This window comes from Nomascus leucogenys, chromosome 16 (assembly GCF_006542625.1).
Source record: "Nomascus leucogenys isolate Asia chromosome 16, Asia_NLE_v1, whole genome shotgun sequence".
Lineage (NCBI taxonomy): Eukaryota > Metazoa > Chordata > Mammalia > Primates > Hylobatidae > Nomascus > Nomascus leucogenys.
The window spans coordinates 74,833,652-74,854,428 of NC_044396.1; the positions used below are offsets into that span (position 1 = coordinate 74,833,652).

The 20,777-nt window shown below is 48.2% G+C and overlaps 1 protein-coding gene across 5 annotated transcripts in view; it reads left to right on the plus strand.

Annotated features, from left to right (window-relative positions):
• Positions 1 to 20,777, plus strand: part of ZHX2 (zinc fingers and homeoboxes 2) — a 281,264-nt gene that overhangs the window by 37,967 nt on the left and 222,520 nt on the right. The window contains exon 1 of one of the 5 annotated variants that reach the window (XM_030795409.1): positions 17,680 to 18,251. The exons of the other annotated variants lie outside the window; for them this stretch is intronic. The gene's annotated coding sequence lies outside the window, so the exon portion shown is untranslated. Of the gene's footprint in view, positions 1 to 17,679; positions 18,252 to 20,777 lie in introns of those variants that run through there. 5 annotated transcript variants of the gene reach the window in all.

Genomic DNA, 20,777 nt, shown 5'->3' on the forward strand with positions numbered 1-20,777 from the left:
TCCCTGTTAGTCTCTCACACAGGCACAAAACCTTGCTTTAAAAATGTGTTTTACGATGAAACTTGGCATCCAGGACGCGCCCCGTGAGGAATTTGTTTTTGTTTTAATGCCGAGGACGTTTGCATGAAAACAGGATCTTCGTTGCTTAGGAATTGATCAACTCCTGCTGCTGCTTTTCCCTGCTGAAGTGCCAGTCCCATATTTGTCACAGGCAAACCAGTAGCTGTAGGGATGGCTGGGACCTCCACAGATGGAGGACGGTGGCTGCTCAGGGGTGTGCAGAGGCCATGGAGCCAAAGGAATCAGGAACCCATCTCAGGCAGAAGCAAGCTCGCAGATAGACCGCGTCCTTAGCCGTAGGACCATAGCAGGAGTGAAGATTTTTCGTGGGTTTAGTTTGTTCTGGATGCTCAGGGGAAAAGAGAACGAAGAGCGAAGGGGTTAAAACTCAGCCCCCATCTGCAAGGAGCTGAAAGCCTTCTTGAAGGACAGATGGGAGGCCAGTGCATGAGAAGACAGTGGTTAGACCCAAAGTAACAATGAAGACCCCAGGCAACTGAGAAGAGCCAGTGCCTACAGCGGGGAGGCTGGGAGTGAGACTGGGATCTGCTACCTACCCACGAGGTCACCTTGGGCAGGCTGCCTGACCACTGTGCACCTCCGTTTCCTCACCTACAGAATGGCACTCTCCCACGGGGGCCTTGTGAGAGTCTCCATGCTAAATACATGGCATAGAGTAAGCATGCCAGCAGTCCAGACTGTTATTCCTAGCATGCGTGCTCATACTAGATGCTCCCCGTCCTCAGGCAGAGATACAAAGATGGCCATAGAAGGCTTTTTAGAAGAAGGACTTGAGGCCGGGCGCGGTGGCTCATGCTTGTAATCCCAGCACTTTGGGAGGCCGAGGCGGGCGGATCACGAGGTCAGGAGATCGAGACCACGGTGAAACCCCGTCTCTACTAAAAATACAAAAAATTAGCCGGGCGTGGTGGCGGGCGCCTGTAGTCCCAGCTACTCGGAGAGGCTGAGGCAGGAGAATGGCGTGAACCGGGGAGGCGGAGCTTGCAGTGAGCCAAGATCATGCCACTGCACTCCAGCCTGGGCGACAGAGCGAGACTCCGTCTCAAAAAAAAAAAAAAAAAAAAAGAAGAAGGACTTGAACTTGGTTTGAAAGGGGGAGAAAAAGATGACCTGGGAACAAGAGCGTTCTTGATGTTCAAGTGGCCAGACCAGGACACATCTGCGTCCACTGCAGTCAGTTCCTAAGGTTTTCCAAGCACTATCCAAGAAACCAAAGTAGAATTGCCCACATGAAATTGGAGGGGGTGTCCTGTTCCATGGGGACCCCAGCTCATTTTTGGCCTCAGCCTGGCCCCACAGGCATCGGCATAGAAAGGACAAAGTTGAGGAGAGCCCAGACTGGGCACTTCACTGGGTCAGGCCCTTCCTTTGCCTCCAGGCTTGGCTTCCAGAAGGCAGTGAAGTGGTTACATCCAAATACCCACAAGAGGCCGGACACCTTTCTCTCCCGTATCCTTAATATATGCTAATCAAAGCTGAGAGCCTGCAGAAAATATCTGCTTGGCCAAAGCCCCACACCCTCGCCTTGGCTGGCCTGCCCACCCTCCCCAGGCCTCCCCTCCCATCTGCCTAGCTAAGGGCATCCATAAATCCAGCTTTCAGAGCTCTCAGGCGTTGGCGAGACTGCCGTGGACCTCAGTTCACATCACGATGGAAACAATTGAAAACCACTTGGCAAAAAGAAGGGGTGATCTAATGTTTGATAGCAAGAATACATTTTTTTTCCTTGCCATTCTTACTCAAACCCAGGGGGAAAAGTCGGCTGCTCTCCAGTCCCTGTCAGATCAGTACCCCCAAGGTCCCTGACTCTTGTCCTCTGTCCCAGAGGAAGTCCAGGCTGTGGGGCTGGCTGTGGCCTCCTCGCAGGCCAGGGAGGAGCAGAGGAGCAGAGCTGGCCCTGCCTTTCTGACTGGCCAGGCTGCCTTGGGCCCCTCAGAGGTGAGGAGATGGCCACAGGGGCCTGCGGAGAAGCCCATATATAGAGCCTGGGGAATGTGGGCCTCTGGCAGGCGGCCTGGAAAAAATGGCCGTGTTCTGAGGGTGAACGCCGCCGAATTATAAATAGCACCCGCCTCCCTCCCCTTCAAGCTTGCTGTGTCTGTCACTGGAGAGTTGACAGTTAAAATTCAAGAGGACTGAACAGGACAAGGGAGCGGGAGCGGGGGATGGGGGAGATGCCGGATTGTGCAGGAAGCTCAGCTGCTGTCTTGGGATTGATATGGAGAATTGTCACCAGACGACAGGGCTGAGAGAGGGATGCATTTGGGGTGGCAGAATGACTCCTGATTTTATGCATTTTTATAAGCTGAATAAGAATGGAAGGAAAACTAAAGGAAGCTTCAACTCCATGAGATGGTTTTATGGGTGCTTTAGAGCCTTTAAAAATAATAAGAATAAAAATCAGCTTTCTCCGAATATTAAAGGTGTCTCTCTGGTTCCGAAAGGTCGGCCACCCTGGCTTCCAAATCAAAGCCAACGGCCAGGTGCCCACACAGGCCTGTGCCTTGAGCCTCCTGCCAAAAGGTTTCTTAGTGTGTTTTTATGTCTCCCTGACATGGAAGCAGCAGGGATGTTTCCCCAGCCCCTAAAACCTCTGCATGTTGTGCTTACCCAGCAGAGGGTGATGATTCAGGAGGCATCAGAAATAAAGAAAGGAAGGAGTGTGCAGCCCTCGCCGTGGAAAGCCACACAGCCGTTCACATCTGGGTAGCAGTGATGGGTGGGCAATGTTCTCGTGAATTCTAGATTCTAGAGGAGGGATGCACTGGTTCTGCAGGGACCAGGAGTCCCTCTTTTTGTCCTTGGATCTGCTGGCAACTCCTGGGAACCAGCTGCCAGGCTTTCTGACTTGCTGCCCAGCCCTGCATGGACGGGAACTAGAGTTCTGCTGGGCGCTGGGATGGGATGCAATAGAGGTGCCTAGGGGCTTGTTGGGGGCTGGGCCAGCTCCATGGGCATCTATGCCTCCTCTGTGAGCAGGCTAAGCTATAGTAAGGGCTTATGTCCTTTGTTTTAACAGTGGGGCTTCGGCTTCCATAGCAATGATTTGCAAATAGGGTAATTTATTGGCTTCTCTCCTCCTGCCTTGATAAATCTCATATCTTAGGTCCTTTGGAGCCTCATTTGAAATCAAACACTTAAAAAAAAAAAAAAGAAGGAGCACTCAAGCCTTTGTTATCTTTTGGACACTTCTCAAAAGAAGATCCCTGGACCCCACAGGATGCAGGCAACACACAGATGTGAGGTGAGAGCAGGTAGACATTAGAACTTGACACACAGTGATGCTACAGGCATGACTTTATTTATTTATTTGTTTGTTTATTTATTTATTTGGAGACGGAGTCTCACTCTCACCCAGGCTGGAGTGCGGTGGCACAATCTCGGCTCACTGCAACCTCCAACTCCTGGTTTCAAGTGATTCTCATGCCTCAGCCTCCCGAGTAGCTGGGATTACAGGCATGTGCCACCACGCCTGGCTAATTTTTGTATTTTTAGTAGAGACAGAGTTTCACCAGGTTGGCCAGGCTGGTCTTGAACTCCTAACTTCAGGTGATACACCCTCCTTGGTCTCCCAAAGTGCTGGAATTACAGGTATGAGCCACTGTGCCCAGCCTAGTGTGACTTTAAAACTGTGCTTCTAGGAGCCCTATTGAGAGAGGATGCCTCAGAGGCCCAACAGAAAGGGGACTTCCAGATCCTCGCGCCTACGTTAAGCAAAGCAGCTCTACTCTTACTGCTATTAGGTATTAGATTGCATTTTGAAAAAATGAATTTCATGCCTTAAAAAGCTTGGAAACCAGTATCATAGCTTACCCCCCGATTTTAGTGCTAAGTGAACGAAGGCCCAGCAAGGGAAGGGGATTTTCTGAAGGTCAAGACCTCCACTTGGGTTGCTGCTGTGATGGCGGCTCTTGTTTTGGGAACGGAAATCCCAGAGGTTGGAACCAAAAGGGACCTGAGAGAGCATTTTATCAACCCCCTTCCTTCAAAACTGAGGCCCATGGGACAGTGGGATTTGCTCAAGGACCAGCGAGTAGCAGACCTCAGACTTGAAGCCATCTCATAGGAGGCATGCTCATAAAAGGAGGCCTGATGTGCCATAAAAACTCCAAATGGCAGGATTTGCCCTGGTGGAGACAGCTTCCCGGAGGAAGTGGTAACTGAGCTGAAAAGATGACTGGTGACAAGAAGGTGACGAGAGCCTCCCAAGCAGAGGGACTGCTCCTGGGTTTGGTCCAGTGCTCATCTCCCCACTCCTGGGAAGCAGAGGTCTGGAAAAGATGACAGCTCTCGGAGTAGACTCTTCCCATCTGTCTCTGCATTGACTTCTTGCCGGGGGGAATGTGGGAAGACAGCGACATCACCACCTGCCAGGTAAGGCCTGTGCCTGGGCTATCGGAGTGGTCCTCCACTGGGCGCGGGGCCCGGCGGATGGTGAGTGGAGACTGCTCCCGAGAGAGGCGTTTCTGCTGGAGCTGGGCATGCGGTGGCTCAGCGTGGCAGGCTGGAAGGCTTGCTGCAATAGGACTTGAATACATAATGTACCTCATCCGATTTCAGCTGTGAGAAAGTCCAGACAGCCTCCTCTAGACAGGAAAGGACATTACAGGGACAGGTGGTTTGTTTTCTGTAAAATTCCCTATGAGCTCCTTGGGGAGAATGTTAGTAACCCTCTCAGGATGTGTCCTTCCCATGAATACAGCATGTGTCCTGGTCTGGGTCCCAGATCCTGTGTCTGGTCTTTGGGTGTCAAATTTATTTATTCCTTTATCAAGACAGAAGGAAATCTTGAGCAAAGATCCCTGGAATTGGGGACCTTGATCATTGTCTCTTGGCCACACTTTAAAATGAATAACATGTTCTTTACAACAACGTAACATCCTAGGAGAAGGATTCCTGTTCTTATACTCAGCTCTCTCTGATATGTGAAAAACTAGCATCTGCTCAGGCCTGCAAAGGTGATCTCGTCTAGCCATGGGTTAAATGTACTCTCCATCTTCATGAACCCTGCAGAACCAGCGTGAATCCAGGGCAGCTGGGGAGATTATGTGCAGTGCTTTGCCAATCCTGAAGTCAAGCAGAGACCTCCCAGTTGGGGGTGGGTGATAAGACTCCTATATGAAAGGTCTTACTTTGCATTTATGAGATTCAGAGTCTCCATTCTAACATGAGCACCCGGGTCTTAGGAGTATGAAGATCCCACTTTCTACTCCGACTGTCTCCATGCCTGCTTTCTCAAAGCATGTTCTCAGAAGCAGTCCTGCAAGATGCTCTGTGACAAAGACGTTCCCTTGTCATTTCAGTTTGGGAAATACATACTGATCTAATGCATATTAGATCTCTGCTCAGATATGGACAGCTCTGAGGGGTCTTCCCAGGCCAGTTACAGCCGCTGTTGACACCTTCTATCCACTCATCCAGCTCAGTTCTTCTTCAGAGTACTTTTACCTCCTGATTTCATATTTACCTGTTGACTTTTGAGTTGTCTGTCTTCCACACAGTAACGAAGCTCCACGCTGTAGGGCACTTGTCTGTTTTGTTCAAGACTGTATCCCTGGCACCTAGAACACTGTCTAACTTAATAAAACACTGTGTTGAATGAACACATGAATCAATTCAGACATTCAAACCCTCAGAACTCCTCCATATATAATTGTTTAATTTTGTTGAGCTCAATATTTTTTCAGACTTCTTTCCCCTTTTCTTTCATGCCTGTCTCGTCTCATCACTTAGTCCTGAGTCAAATCTGACCCTGGGAGGCCGGCCTTGTCCACCCTGTGGAAACCTGCTCTTTCTCATCAGCAGGATGCATTTTCTTTATGGCATTAATGACTAGCAGAAATTAGCTTGTGTACTTGTGTACTTATAAGTTCACCTGTGCATTGGCTCACTCCCTGATCTCAGCTCCATGAGGACAGAGGACAGAGCCTGTCCCATGCACCATTGCCTCTTAAGTGCCTAGAACAAACAGGGCCTAGGAAATGCTCAGTAGTGATTTCCTGCATGGAGAGATATCTTCCAATGAACCCTCACCCACAGCCCATAGAACTGAAATTCCACCGAACATGCTCAGGGATGTGCTGTTCTCTGTCAACCCTCGCAACAAGTTGTCAGCCATTGTACAGTGGCCGTTCCCCCTCTTCCATCAAAATACAAAGTGTCAGAACGTACCTTAGATATCAACCAGCCCAGTGCTCATATTTTTCAGAGAAAGAAACAGAGGGTCCAAGAGGATCACTGGTACCAGTATAGGGCCGGTCCCCTGGGTCCCCCATCTCTCGATCTGATTGTCCTCCTGTATTAGTTTTCTATGGCTGCTGTAACAAATGACCAAAAACTGATGATAGAAAACAACAGAAATTTGTTATTTGACAGTTCTGGAGTTTGAAAGTCCAAAGTGGACCTCACTGAGCTAAAATTAGAGTGTTGGCAGGGCTGTTCCTTCTGGAGGCTCTGGAGGAGAATCATTTTCTTGCCTTTTCCAGTTTCCAGAGGCTGCCCATGTTCTTTGACTTACAGCTCCTGTCCATCTTCAAAGCCAGCAGTGGTCGTGGTCGGTTGAGTCTTTCTCCAGCCGCGTCATTCCAACATTGACTCTCTTGCCTGGCTCCTTCATTCATAAAGACCCTCGTGATTACATTGAGCCTACCTGGTTAAGCCAGGATAATCTCCCCATCTCAAGATCCTCAACCTAATCACATCTGCAGAGTCCTTTCTGCCATGTAAGGGAACATACCTGCAAGTTCTGAGGATTTGAATGTGGACATCTTTTGAGAGTGACGGCACTATTCTGCCTGCTGCACCTCCAGTCACACCATCTGCCTGTTGGTATATCCTCATGCACATGCACATTCTCCCTCGATGACCCCCACACTTTCTATGCCCCATTGTCACAGTACTTGTCACATTGCTTTATAGCTGGCTTAGTGCCTGGCTGCCTTGCTAGGTCATAACTCCCTTATGGCCGGGGCTTGGTCATTACACTCAACCACTGGCACATCTCTGGTACTTGGTAAGCATGCGGGTTGTTCTGGCTGCCTTGGCTGAGCTAGAAATGCCCTGTCTTCCTACACCCCATCCCTGTTCTTGTTCAATGATCTTAAACTGCCTCCCTCCAAGTCCTGGTTTTCGAGCTCTGCCATGGGATCAGGCCTCTCTGAGGTCAAGAGAGATCCTGGCCACCATATTTTAGTCCATATTTTTAGTCTCCTGGCATATGAAGATATGCCCCTGTCAACCAGGGGCTCAGAGTCCATGACCTCTAAGTTCCCTTCTTACCAACAAGAAGCACATGGTTTTTGGCAAAATGGCTATAATATTTGGTAAAGAAGCTGATTCACCTGCAACCTCAAAGAGAGACTTCTGGTCTGTAATTTATCCTTCTCCATATGCAGGTAAGTGAAATGGAGGGCTACAAAAAGCAGGACTATGTCATTTGTCAGAAACCACACTGCACCAACCCCTTTGGACCTAAATTAATGTATTCCATCAAGCCATAAATTCCCCTCTCCCTCTCTCTTTATTTCCTCCTTTATTATCCCCTGCTCTCCAGGAGGAGTTAACAGACAACTCAAGGATACATCTCACCAGGGGCAGGACTTGGGCTCTGCTCAGAAAAGAAGCCCATTATTCCTGAATCTGTGACTCTAAGGGTGATCACACCTTCTGCAGCTGAAGGGAGTACAAAGAAACACTTGAGCCTAGTGGCATCAGCCCTATTTTCTTCACTAGAGGGAAAATGGGCCATTATTCTCGCCTTGCTCCATTCCCACCAGCCCTGGGTTTAGCAGGTTCCATGCTGGACACTCCAACAACATATTAGCATATTTTGCATTTAAAAAGGGCTTGGAAAATGAATTAAATGATTGGCATGGTGTTCCCAACGGTTTTTCCCAAACTACTAGTAATTGTGTGGTTTTGAAATTTGCCATTTCTGCCTGCCATGCCCTCGGCCTGGCAGCCAGCTTAATCAGGAGACACTGTACCAGGCGGGGGCATATTTTAAGGCTCATGATACCCAGTGATTGTCAGAAGAGTACCTGGAGACTTGCTAAAGAGAACCTTGTCCTAGTTTTTCAGCAGAGCTTGCAGTTCATTTTCCTTCCTTACAGAGCTGAGATTTATACCAATTAGAATCTTTTTATGAAAGGGTCTGGGTCAGCCCTGTGAGGTTGCTGAGGCGCCAGGCAGTGTAGACACCATCCAAATCCTGACACGGAGCTAACAGAGGTACAGCTTGGGGGCGGTGCTAGGATGTGCACTTGTTCACAGCGCACGGCACTGCTCTAGCCAAAAGGTCTGTGTGTAAGGGACCGTTGTCTTTGGAAAGGTGGAAGCTTCTGGAACGTGTTTGGAAAAATGTGTTCAGGTCCAACTTCGTCATTTTTCAGGCAAGAGAGATAGAACCCAGAAAGACTGTTACGTGTGCAGGGTCACAGCCATTTTTACTCTTCTGTGAGAGTAGAATTCAGATTCTTCTGACTCTTAATCTAGGTTTGTTAATTTTATAAGTCCATGGAAAAGAAAAATTAACCAAGAGTTAAGAGTTTTAGGTTGAATAGGCTTCCTAGGTGGAGGTGAGAAAGCCTGGGATGGATGAATTTAGAAAATGACAAGCTCTGAAGGCACCTTAGACATTTTTATTTTTATTTTATTTTGAGGCAGGATCTCGCTCCCAGGCTGGAGGGCAGTGGCTCTATCTTGGCTCACTGCAACCTTCGAATCCAGGCTCAACTGATCCTCCCACCTCAGCCACCCAAGTAGCTGTGACTACAAGTTTGCGCCACCATGCCTAGCTAATTTGGGGGATTTTTTTGTTCGTTTTTTCCCCAGTAGAAACAGGGTTTTGCCATGTTGCGCAGGCTGGTCTCAAACTCTTGGACTCAGGTGAGCCTGCTTTGGCTTCCCAAAGTGCTGGGATTACAGGTGTAAGCCACCGCACCCAGCGTACGTAGGCTTTTTTTAACAACCGAGGATTGTTATTAATGAATATAATTAATGATGATAACAATAGTAATACTTGCTAACATTTGTGTGCTTTCTCAGTCCCAAGCACTGTGCCAAGTGCAGGACATGTATTAGATCACTTAATTGTCGCAACAACTCTGTGAAGAAAGTTGGTACTAATAGAGCCCTGTTTTACAGATGAGAAAACTGAGGCTCAAAAACTTAAGTCACGGACCCAAGGTTACCCAGATCTGTCTGACTTCAGAATCAGAATCTTTAGGGGGGAAAAAAGGGAGAGAATCTGTACATAAATAATTAAGAAATGGGATTCTCAAGGCCGGCAGCCCTCTTTAAAGTATTTAGGTTGGTGCAAAAGTAGTTGCAGTGAAAAAACTGCAATTACATTTGCACCGACCTAATATTAAATACAGAGACAAGATGAAATAGAGAAGAGCTGGATGCGGTGGCTCATGGCTGTAAGCCCAACACTTTGGGAGGCCAAGGCAGGAGGATCCCTTTGAGCCCAGGAATTCAAGACCAGCATGGGCAACACGGCGAGACCCTGTCTCTATAAAAAATTTAAAAATTAGTTGGGCATGTTGGTGCACAACTGTAGTCCCAGCTACTCGGGAGGCTGAGATGGGAGGATCACTTGAGCCCAGAAGGTTGAAGTTGGAGTGAGCCATGATCTCTCCACTGCACTCCAGCCTGGGCGACAGTGAGACCCTGTCTCTAAATAAATAAATAAAAGAAAAGAGCTGGCTCGCAGGAGAGACCTAAGGGTAGAGACCTAAGCGCTGGCCGGGAGAGCAGAGGTGAGTGCAGCGTATATGGAACAAAAGCACCCCTGTGGAGTGGACAGAAGCACAGACCTAGGGCTTGGGAGAGGAATGAAACAAAAATTCCTGTTTTTTCAGGAGCTGAAGATAGAGAAAGTATCTGTACAGTGCATGTGCGTGTGTGTGTTAGTGATATGGAGGAAGAGGATCTCACTCACACATCAGCAGACTGGAGGGAGGGTGCATTCTTATGCTGGCTGAGCATAAGGACCATTACGTGGTCACTATGTGGATAAGAGTGACGAAGAGAAACCAAAACCCAGGAAGACAGGGAGAGCTGCAGCCCACGAATGCATCTACCAGCGTGCGGCTAAATCCATGGCAGGAGACGCTGTCCTTGCGACATACCTTGTTGACCAGAGAGCTCCTCATGCTCTGTGTAATAACTAGGCGGGGCCATGGGCTGTGGGGGATGTGCTGGCAGCAGCCCTGGTGGCCATGGGCACTGAGAAGGGACTGCTCTGAGGGAATGAGTGGTTCATTTAATCACAGGTGTGTTCCCACGCTTCACAGGGCTGATGGATCGTGCCTGTAAAGGGGTTCTTGGAAGGCTCATTCCAGGTTGTTCTCATTGGGAATATAAATGAAGTACAACCAGTCTGGGCTCTACCCAGGGTGTTGTGGGATTTTATTTTATTTTATTTTATTTTATTTTACACAGAGTACCCAGGAAGTGTCAGATAATAATTCATTTATTTATCCACTATAAATTGAAGAAATTGATCTTTTTTTCAGTTATTAAAACACTACATTTCACCAAAAAGAAAACATTTACTTAACTCTGAGCCATTTATTAAATAGAATATTATAGAACAATTTGAAGGTAGGTTATGAAGACTCTGTAATAGTAAGGGTAGCTGCTTGCATGGGACATTATGTAAAATGAGGAATGTATGTAACATATGTGTAGTGGAATAACATTTTCTGAAGGCATATAGATATGCCCAAAGTCAGAGAGGTTAAGCAGCTTGCCTAAAGTCATACCGCTGGTTAATGGCTGAGCCAAGATTCATCAACCTAGGAAGGATGTGTCTTCTTAATCACAGCTAAACTAAACTACCAAGGCTATCTTATGATACATTCCAACTTCAAATCTGCAAATCCAAAATCATTTGTTCTACTCTGCAAAAGTTGCATCAAACAAGGCCCGTTACCTTTTACTGTCATGAAAGCTTCAAGAACTTATAACAATGCTTAGAGTTGGGTGATGAACTATGCTAGTTTTTTCTTTACTTTTCAAAGTTTATTTAATGTGCTTATATTCTCTTTATAACGACATGGACATACCTACATCCATACAAATTAGGGAGAAAATCAGAATAAGAACAATATGAAAACTCTCCACCTCATTGTAAGAGTTGGGGAAAAACATATTTCTATTTGAGCATTGTTAGGAACCACGCATGAAAGATTGGTCCCACCTTCAAGTGCTGAGGAACAGGGTAGAGACCAAATACACAAGCAAGTTTCTGTGACAACAGTTGAAAAGCAATAGCTGTAAGAGTTGAGTGTTCCGAATTTTCAGAGTGCCAAAAGGATATAAAATAAATGACCCCAGACAGAATTCATCTTGACAAGCTTTCTGCCTATATAAGGTGAGTTTGGAGAGACATTTGGAAATAGCAATGGCCCTCCCTCGACTGGTGGAAGGAATGGCATGGGCACATTATGAAGTGGAGCCCTGTTGCTGATGAAGAAGTGGGTTTGTCACTAGGGAGAATCTGAATGTGCCACAATGAGGGATGTAAGCATGTTAAGTTTTCAATATTGTCAGAGATGTTTGGACCAGAGCAACTCCATCTTGAATAGAGGCTGCGTAAAATGAGGCTGAGACCTACTTGTAAGGTTCTTGTATCAGTTCGAACCCCGAGAGAGCGCCGACAGACAACACGAGGCGGTGTGGAACAACATGCTGTTTTAATGAGCGCCTGGGTGCACGCAGGCTGAGGCCTAAAATGGCATCAGCACCAAGTGAGGACGGGGCAAAGGATTTATAGTCTCCTGTAAACAGGAAATGTCCTAGTCTGACGTAACTGCTACGTTGTACCCAGATGGCCTCTTTCTTGATCTTCAGGGGTACGTGTCTTCCAGCTGGCCTTGTTCCTGCTTCTGCTAGTTTGCTGGCGCACGCTGCTGGCGCAAGTAGCCTTGCGCCTTGGGGCTGGGCCTGGGAAAGGAGGAGTTATTCATCCCCTTAAGCTTTCAGGCCCCGAGGAGAATGTTACATTCCTATTTGGTTATAGAAAGGGAAAAGGGACAACTTTCTTAATAACTACTTCAGGCGGGACATGGGGTGGCGTGAGCACGTTGGAAAAAGTAAACCTTAATTTTTTAGGTATTCTTGAGAGACAGGTATTCACCATGTCATTGTAGCAGGAGCATCGCCTGGATTGTCTGGAAATATGTCTGTGCCTGCAAGACAGTTATGTTGAGAGGACAAGGAGGTGTCATCTGCTGCTTTATGAATGAAACACTGTGTCTAGATTAAGGAGGGGAGGTAATTCCCGCATGGCTCAGAGTCTGGTAAGAATGGAGGCCCTAAGACAAAAGTTCGGCCATACATGATTTTAAAGGGACTATAAAAAGAGGGTGCTTTTGGTGTTGCACAGAGTTTCATGAGGGCAAAAGGGAGATATTTTGTCCACGACTGGTGGGTTTCTAGAGCCAGCTTGGTGAGTTGGGCTTTAAGAACAGGGTTAACTTTTTCAACTTTGCCTAAAGATTGAGGCCTGTAGGGTGTGTGGAGAACTTACTTTATTCTTAAGGATGTAGAGACGCTTTGGGTAATTTAGCTGATGAAGGCGGGCCCGTTACCAGAGTGGATGGATGTTAGGAGTCCAAAACGGGGAATTATATGCATAAGAGTTTGTGTGACAATATTTGCGGCTTCTGAAGTTGTCAGGATTGCTTCTGCTTATCTGGAGAAAGTACAGACAGACTAGAAGATAGCAGAGCCGTTTATCGGGCGGCATGTGAGCGAAGTCTACCTGCCCATCTTGCCCAGGTACCTGGCCCCGGGCTTGGTGAGTAGGAAAAGGCAGCGGCCAGAGAGAGCCCTGGGATGACACTGAGTGGCAGATAGAGCAGGACTGGGTAATTTAGCGAACATGGCTGGAAAGGTGAGGACAAGTGAGGCTAGGGCGGAGACCTTACAGGAGAGGTTTGTAACCGACATGGAAAGAGTTGTGGAGGCTTTGGAGGTGAGGAAGGCTTTGAGAGTGAGGAACAACAAAGCGCCCTTCCTTGACATACCACGGTCCTTGCTTTTGAAGGTTTTGGGCTCAGAAGTCCTCCTTTTCTTCTGAGGAGTAAAGCAGAGAGAACAAGGACAGGGACAGAAACTGGCCTTGCATGGGATGTAGGGCCACTTATTTGGCTACCTGATATGCTAGCACATTTCCAGCCAATATAGGATTGTCTGGGGTTCGGTGGCCCCTGCAATGAATGATGGCAACTTTTTGCTGGAGCCTGGCAGCTTGAAGGAGCTTGCTGATGAGAAAGCCATTTATGACAGGAGTGTTTTTTGCAGTTAGGAAACCCCGTTCTTTCCAGATGGATGAGTGTGAGCGTACTATGTGGAACACATAATGAGAATTTGAATATATGTTGATCTGTTGTCCGGCTGCTAGAGTGAGAGCTTGAGTGAGGGTGATGAGTTCAGCTTTTTGGGAGGTGGTGCCTAGAGGGAGGGGATTGGCTTCAATAGTGTGTGTGTGGGGGGGGGCGGGGGTGGTGACATTATAGCATAGCCAGCATTCCGGTGTCCTTGATGTAGGAAGGAGCTGCCATTTACAAACCAAGTAAAGGAGGCATCTAGAAGGGGTTGGTCTGTTAGGTTTGGAAAAGGTATAAGGAAGGTTTGAACAGTGTTTACACAGAAATGTGTAGGGTCTTGGGCGGTTGTAGCTTCAGGTAAGAGCGTGGCCAGGTTTAGACGGGAGATGGTTAGCACGGTGATGTGGGGAGTTTCTACGAATAGAGCATACAGTTGGAGGAGCCGTGGGGCAGAGATGAGACTTAGTACACTGCGGCGAGCTAACTTGTCTTTGATGTTATGGGTTGAATAAACTGTTAGGTTGGCATGGAGAGACGGTTTTAGGCTTTCAAGGGTGAGGACTGCAGCTGCCGCCAATGGTCAGAGGCACGCAGGCCATCCGAGAACTGTGGCTTCAAGCTGTTTAGAGAGGTAGGCAACAACCTAGAGGGTGGGTCCCTCAGACTGGTTAGAACACCAGTACAACTCCACACCGTTCGTTGGTATAGAGGGAGAAATATTTGGTGAGGTCTGAGAGAGTGAGGATGGGGGCTGAGGTGAGAGCCTTCTGGAGTAGACAGAAAGGTTGGGGAATAGGCTGTGCAGGGTTTGAAGTCTTATGGAGAGGGCCTTTAGCAGCTTAGTATAACGATTTGGCAAGTAGAGCGAAGGAGGGAACCCAGAGCCTAAAATATCCTGCTAGTCCTAGAAAAGAGAGAATTTCTTGCTTAGTTTGCGGAGGCGGGAGGGACTGGAGGAGGGATATGTGGTCGGTTGTGAGCCCTCGGGTTTGCAGGGTAAGAGCTAGGCCTACATAGGTGACTGAGGGGGTGCATATTTGTGCTTTCTTAGGGGAGACCTAATACCCCCGTTCTGCCAAGAAGTTTAAAAGAGAGAGATAGTGTGGGCGTTGCAGTCTCTTTGAGAGGGGCTACACAGGAGCAGATCATTAACACACTGAAGGAGAGTGGACGGTTTTAGGGATAAGGTACAGAGGTCGCAAGCAAGGGCCTGTACTGAAAGGTGGGGGCTGTCTCTGAAACCTTGAGGTAGTACACACCAGGTGAGCTGACGTGAAATGTGAGTGTCAGGATTTTCCCACATAAAGGCAAAGAGGTTTTGGGAATTCAAGTGTAAAGGAATTGTGAAAAAGGCATTTTTTAAGGTTTAGAACAGAAAAATGGGTGGTATTGGAGGGAATCGTGAAAAGTAAAGTATATGGGTTGGGAACTGCTGGACATACCGGGAGTACAGCTTGATTAATGAGCCTGGGGTCCTGGACTAAGCATTAAGTTCCATCTGGCTTTTTAACAGGTAGAATTGGTGTGTTAAAAGGGGAGTCTGTTGGGCAGAGTAGGTGACTGGCGAGGAGGCAAGAAATGATATGCTTTAGGCCTATGAGAGCTGCTTGAGGGATGGGATACTGCTTCTGTGATAGGAACTGGGTGGGCTCTTTAAGGGTAATGCAGACGGGGGTGTGGTGTTCTGCGACTGAAGGTGTGGAAGTATCCTAAACTGCAGAGTTAACTACGGATGGGGGATAAGGAGACGTTGCATGTTTTAAGGTGGGAGGTTGGCGGAGTAGAAGAAAGTTAGATGCCCCAGAGGGGTGTGGGTTGAGGCGTTGGGTACTATGGGGAATGTGGACGTGGAGAGTAGTGTGGCGTTTTGAAAGGATGTCTCTGCCTAGGAGCGGAGTTGGGCATGAGGGCAGGACTAAGAAAGAGTGAGCGGGCTGGGCGCGGTGGCTCACACCTGTAAATCCCAGCACTTTGGGAGGCCGAGGCAGGCAGATCATGAGGTCAGGAGATCGAGACCATCCTGGCTAACATGGTGAAACCCCGTCTCTACTAAAAAATACAAAAAGTTAGCTAGGCGTGGTGGTGGGCGCCTGTAGTCCCAGCTACTCGGGAGGCTGAGGCAGGAGAATGGCGTGAACCCGGGAGGCGGAGCTTGCAGTGAGCTGAGATTGTGCCACTGCACTCCAGCCTGGGCAACCGAGCAAGACTCCGTCTGAAAAAAAAAAAAAAAAAAAAAAAAAAAGAGTGAGCGAAGGAAAAGGTGTGCAGGGAGCAGAAAAGCGGAGGGCTGGCTCGGGGTTTGGAGACTTGTCTGTCAATTCCCATAACAGAGACTTAGGAGGACTGGGTGGGTCCTGAAAAATTAGGTAAAGCAGAGTAGGTTGCCCGGTATTAATTTTAAAATAACATACCGGCCTACCTGCCACAATCAGGGTTACCCTTGGCTTGGATGAAGTGATGGTGGTTGCCAGGGCGTCTGTTCTAGGGCACCGTCAGTCTTCAGCAGCAAGGCCGATGAGATCCGAGTAGGAGGTTTTGGCCGGCTCGGGAAGGGATGGGGGCGGTCCTTGCTGGGGCTGCTCATAGTCCGACTTCCAGTGGGGTCCTCTGCAGAGGGGGCACGGTCTGGTGGGCTTACCTGGGTTTGGGCATTGTCTGGACCAGTGGCCTTCATTGCCGCACTTGAAACAGGCGCCAGGTGGAGGTGGATTGCTAGGAGGCTTCTGTGTGGAGCTGCGGCTCCGTGTGCCTGCGGGGGCCCCTGATGGCAGAGGCAAGCATTCGAAACTCTGCCTGTTTTTGCCTTTTACTTTCCTCATCATGATTGTTAAAGACTTTGAAGGCTAAATTTAGAAGGTCTCCTTGTGGGGTTTGAGGGCCGTCATCAAGCTTCTGAAGCTTGTGCTGAATATCGGGGATGAACCGAAGGTTTAAGATAGTGGTTCCTTCTGGGCTAGCTGGGTCTAGGTTGGTATATTTTTTAATGGCTTCAGTTAAATGAGAGAGAAAAAGGGCTGGGTTTTCATTAGGACCTTGGGTGATTTCTGAAAGTTTTTCATAGTTTACCGCTTTATGGGCACCCTTTTTGAGTCCTGCAAGGAGACACACAATTATGTGTTTTCAACGGTGGCATCCAGAGGCCCCGTCTTGATAATCCCAGTGGGGGTCCTGGTTGGCACTGCCTCTGCACCAGCAGGCTGGGCAGGAGCTTGGTGATGAATGGTATCAGCATGTGCCTGAGCTACCGTCCAGATACAGTCTCGGTCTTCTGGGGTGAGGGTGGAAGAGAGGATAACCTAAAGGTCATGCCGGGTTAGTTCATAAGACTGGGTGAGGTACTGAAATTTTCTAATATAAGAGGTAGGATCTTCTGGAAATGAACCAAATCTTTTGTTAATTTGAGAGAGATCAGTAAGGGAGAAAGGAACATGAACTCTAGCAATACCTTCATTTTCTGCTACTTTCTGAAGGGGGCATTCTAAGCACAGGCGCTGAAGTAAGGGCGGGGCATGGGCCAAAGATGGCGCCCGAGCGAGTAAGGGCGGGAGAGAAGGAAGAAGCGGGAAGTGGTTCCTGCTGAGGGTTTGAAGGGGGAAAGGTGGTTGAGTTGATAAGCAGTGGAGGATAGGGGCGTAAGGTGGTGGGATGGGTTTAAAAGCCTCAGGAGAGGGCGGTGGGGGAGGAGAATGGGTACAGGCAATACTACAATTGTCCTGAGGAGGGGACGGTGTACGAAAAGAAGCGGATGCTGCTAACCGAGAAGACGGCGACTGGGAAGATGGCGGCTGAGAAGACAACAAGGAGGCTTGCGGGGGTTAAAGAAGATGGTTGAGAGGAAGAGGTAAGGGCTGGGAGGGGTGGACATCAGTCTGCTGGATTTAAGTAGGGTCGGGAAGAGAAAGGCGATCAGGGTGGCAAGAACGGAGAAGGATTTGAACAGGTAAGAAAGAATTGCAGAGGTTAGGCCGGGCGCGGTGGCTCACGCTTGTAATCCCAGCACTTTGGGAGGCCGAGGCGGGCGGATCACGAGGTCAGGAGATCGAGACCACGGTGAAACCCCGTCTCTTCTAAAAATACAAAAAATTAGCCGGGAGTGGTGGCGGGCGCCTGTAGTCCCAGCTACTCGGAGAGGCTGAGGCAGGAGAATGGCGTGAACCCGGGAGGCGGAGTTTGCAGTGAGCTGAGATTGCGACACTGCACTCCAGCCTGGGCCACAGAGCCAGACTCCGTCTCAAAAAAAAAAAAAAAAAAAAAAAAAAATCAAGAATTGCAGAGGTTGGGTTGTGATTTGAGTGTAAAAAGGCCTGGACATAAGGAACTTCTCATATCTTTAGTCGTCGGCAATAATTGCTTAAGTCAGTTAAAATCGTAAAGTTGAATGTTTCATTTGCGGGCCATTTGGACCCATTATTTAATTTGTATTGTGGCCAGACTGAATTGCAAAAAAGACAAGGCACTTAGGGCGGATATCATGCCTGAGGCCTAAGGTTTGTAGGGTTTTTTTATGAGGCAGCCTAGAGGGCTGTCCTTTGGAATGGAAGACTGAGAATTTCCCACAACAGAGGGTAGGCTGAGAGAACAAGGAAGAGGAGACCGTCCTGGACAGCAGGAGGGGAACAATAAAAGGAGCAATTGTCACTGCTGCCATTTTCGTTCCCAGAACAGGATCTAATGGCTTAGAGGCGCCCCCCTAAGGCCAGATGATCAGCAAGTGCCTGGCACACGCCGGAGCCTTCTTGGACCAACGTTGGATTTTTGGGCCAGAGAAATCAAGAGAGGCCATGTGGATTTTCCCCTGTTAACAGGGCTCCTGGGAAAACTTACCAGTAGGTGAGATCAGTGACCAATGTGCATGCACAGAGAGGCAGCTGGAGGCTGAGGAGCTTCCTTTGTCCAGCTGCTGTGGCTTGCTCTCCGTGGTGGCGGGGTAGGTCCACAGGGGATGCAGACCTGAGCCCCTCTGGGTTTTGGCACCTGATGTAATGTTCTTGCATCAGTTTGAACCCGGAGAGCGCGCCAACAGACAACACGAGGTGGTGTGGAGCAACATGCTATTTTAATGAGTTCCTGGGTGCAGGCAGGCTGAGGCCTAAAATGGCATCAGCACCAAGTAAGGACAGGGCAAAGGTTTTATAGTCTCCTGTAAACAGGAAGTGTCCTAGTCTGACGTAACTGCTACGTTGTACCCGGATGGCCTCTTTCTTGATCTTCAGGGGTACGTGTCTTCCAGCCAGGGCAGGTGTCTTCCAGCTGGCTTTCTTCCTGCTTCTGCTATTTTGCTGGCCCACGCTGCTGGCACAAGTAGCCTTGTGCCTTCAGACTGGGCCTGAGAAGGGAGGAGTTATTCATCCCCTTCAGCTTTCAGGCCCCAGGGAGAATCTTACACTACTGGGCTGCATTTCCAGATGATTAGGGCATTCTAAGGCACAAGATACAGGTCATAAAGATCTTGCAGATAAAACAGCTTGCAGTAAAGAAGCCAGCCAAAACCCACCAAAATCAAGATGGCGACGAGAGTGACCTCTGGCCATCCTCACTGCTACACTCCCACCAGCATCATGACAGTCTACAAATGCCATGGCAACGTCAGGAAGGTACCCTATATGGTCTAAAAAGGGGAGGCATGAATAATCCACCCCTTGTTTATCATATAATCAAAAAATAACCATAAAAATGGGCAACCAGCTGCCCTGGCGGCTGCTCTGTCTATGGAGTAGCCATTATTTTTTTCCTTTAGTCTCTTATTAAACTTGCTTTCACTTTATAGACTCGCCCTGAATTCTTTCTTGTGCAAGATCCAAGAACCCTCTCTTGGGGTCTAGATCTGGATCCCTTTCCAGTAACTGTATTACTGACCATCAAAGGAAACCCCATCTGAGCAACGGGTTCCAGACCCCCATCTCTAATAATGAGCCCCATCCTGGAAGTCACTTGTAATGAGGAAAGTTATTCCATAAGCTGATCCTGCCACTACCCGTACAGGTTTCAAACACCCACACTCCTTTCCAAAACCAGACCCAGGTTACTGTGGTCACCTACTGGTGACTTCATTTGCATCTGGTGGTCAGATCTAGTCAGGGTGTAATTCGGCTAAATTAATAGCGCAAATTCCTAGTGCGTTTTACAGGTGGGGAATAGAGGGTGAGAATTTGGGATTTAAAACTTGCATTTCAGAAATGCTGTCACATTAGAGCTTCATTTCAGTCCCTTGGGGTGGCCACCAAGTAAACAGCTCAATTTCCATCCCCGCTGGAGGTACAGAATGCAGCATTCACACTTGCCAACAGATAATGTCTCCTGTCTTTGTCAGTGCTTAATGGCTTTTAGTAGAGTTAAGGCTGAGAAGAAAGAGACTTGACTTCCTCTTATTGGGTAAAATGGAAACACTGGGGAGACAATTCCATTTCAGACAGATCCTTTCCTTCTCAGATTACTGATCCACAACCCAGCCAACTCCCTTTCAGCTCATTCAGGTAACATGGAAGACAAGGGCCACCCGCCTAGGGGAGAGGAGGGTGGAAGAGCCCATTGAGCTTTGTGTTTGGGATTTGTCAGCAGAGAGGAGATTTGCATTTCTAATAAGAGCCCCATCTGGGTGTGCTTTAGCCCAGTGGCTGCATATCTCTGTAGCTCTCCAAGTGCTCTCAGTTTGCAGAGCAAGGGAAGAATCTTCTACAAAAACAAATAGCTGTGGGAAGAGAGTAGAAAGCACAGGATAGTGGGGTGCCAGGGGCACTTCCTGGGTATCAAGGAGCCTTTAAAAATGGTATTACAGCAAGTCACCACGGACACCCTGATGAATATTCCTCGTGTGCCCATCCCTCACATGCTCTTTGTCTATGTAAGAGAAACTCATTACATGTTCTACTCTGAGATTTGTTGATTTATTGTTATTTCTCCAAAAAGAAGTAACCGGGCATGTCAATCCCAGTGTGTTTATACAGCAGAAAACTGGGAAAAGAAAACAAAGTTGAACAAGAGGTGAATAGTATGATAATTAAACAATTAAATAAATAAATGGTTAAATACGTGGTAGAAACCCTTCGGTCATATATGAAGTCTACAGTATTTAGTAATGTGATTTTTTTTTTTTTTTTAAGACAGAGTTTCATTGTCACCCAGGCTGGAGTGCAGTGGCTCGATCTCGGCTCACTGCAACTTCCACCTCCCGGGTTCAAGCAATTATCCTGCCTCAGCCTCCCGAGTAGCTGGGACTACAAGCACGCACCACCACACCCAGCTAATTTTTGTATTTTTAGTAGAGACAGGATTTCACTATGTTGGCCAGGCTGGTCTCGAACTCCTGACCTCATGATCTGCCCACCTCGCCCTCCCAAAGTGCTGGAATTACAAGCG